This window comes from Octopus sinensis, unplaced genomic scaffold (assembly GCF_006345805.1).
Source record: "Octopus sinensis unplaced genomic scaffold, ASM634580v1 Contig14276, whole genome shotgun sequence".
Classification (NCBI taxonomy): Eukaryota; Metazoa; Mollusca; class Cephalopoda; order Octopoda; family Octopodidae; genus Octopus; species Octopus sinensis.
Window position 1 is genome coordinate 10,047 of NW_021833213.1, and position 956 is coordinate 11,002.

A 956-nucleotide genomic window follows, 5' to 3' on the forward strand; every position below is an offset into this window, starting at 1 on the left:
CTGGAATTAGTTGATTTAGTACACAGTGAGATGTCTGTGGAAAAAATGAAATCATATATGTTATGACTATGAAGTTTTTCTACATTAAAGAAATTAAGATTCGAACCTGAAAAACCTAAGATTCGCCTTTAATTAGAATTTTTTATATCGTCTCAGAAAGATTGTCGTTATGTAAGAAAGGTAAAATAATTCGTTTGATTCTCAGAATCAAAATTTTGAATTTAATTTCGTAATTCCTAACCACAACAAAAAATAAAATGTACGACACTGTTTGTTCCCAGGCGGTCACCCAGCCAAGTACTAGAACAGCCTGTAATCGCTTAACTGCCGTGTTCAGATGGGAACGGGTATTTACGACTAAGTATGATCGTACGTTATTTTGCAATTCGTTATATCCCGTCACAACCTATCAATCATCCTTATTCATCATTCATCCTTATTCAGCTCCTTCGAAAGATATCGAGGAATAAAGGGAATTCATCTAATCATTCATGCTTATTTATATATCATATTATGTCATAGATAATTTAAGTGGTGAACCGTCCCGACTTGATGAGAAGGGAAGGCAAGTCCCTGTTTTGAGATGATTAATAAAGATAAAGCAATTAGTGTGTGATTTCGCAACAAATGGAGGATTTGGTTGATTGTCTGACTCCCTAATTTTTTGAAAAAGGTATATCATGCTTAAAATTAAGAAGCTAGGGAGTAATCAAGAGAAACAAGATTGTGAGATAATTTAAGTTAAATTTGTTAAATCGTAAAATGATTTCGGAAAATAAAGAAAACACATATGGCCACTATCGCAAGATTTTTTACCTTCAAATACAATATTGAAGATTCTTCAGAATTGAATATAAACATAATCAAGGAGAATCAACAAAGAATCTAATGAAGATTATTAAATCGAAGATGTTGCATTCCGTAATTTTCAAATGTTGTGAAGATCAGAAAATTAA

General features: G+C 31.8%; 1 non-coding gene across 1 annotated transcript; it reads right to left on the reverse strand.

Moving 5' to 3' along the window:
- Nucleotides 1-256: 256 nt before the first annotated feature.
- Nucleotides 257-375, reverse strand: LOC115230062. Its single transcript, XR_003883397.1, has one exon. It is a non-coding gene; the product is annotated as a 5S ribosomal RNA (ribosomal RNA).
- Nucleotides 376-956: the final 581 nt, after the last annotated feature.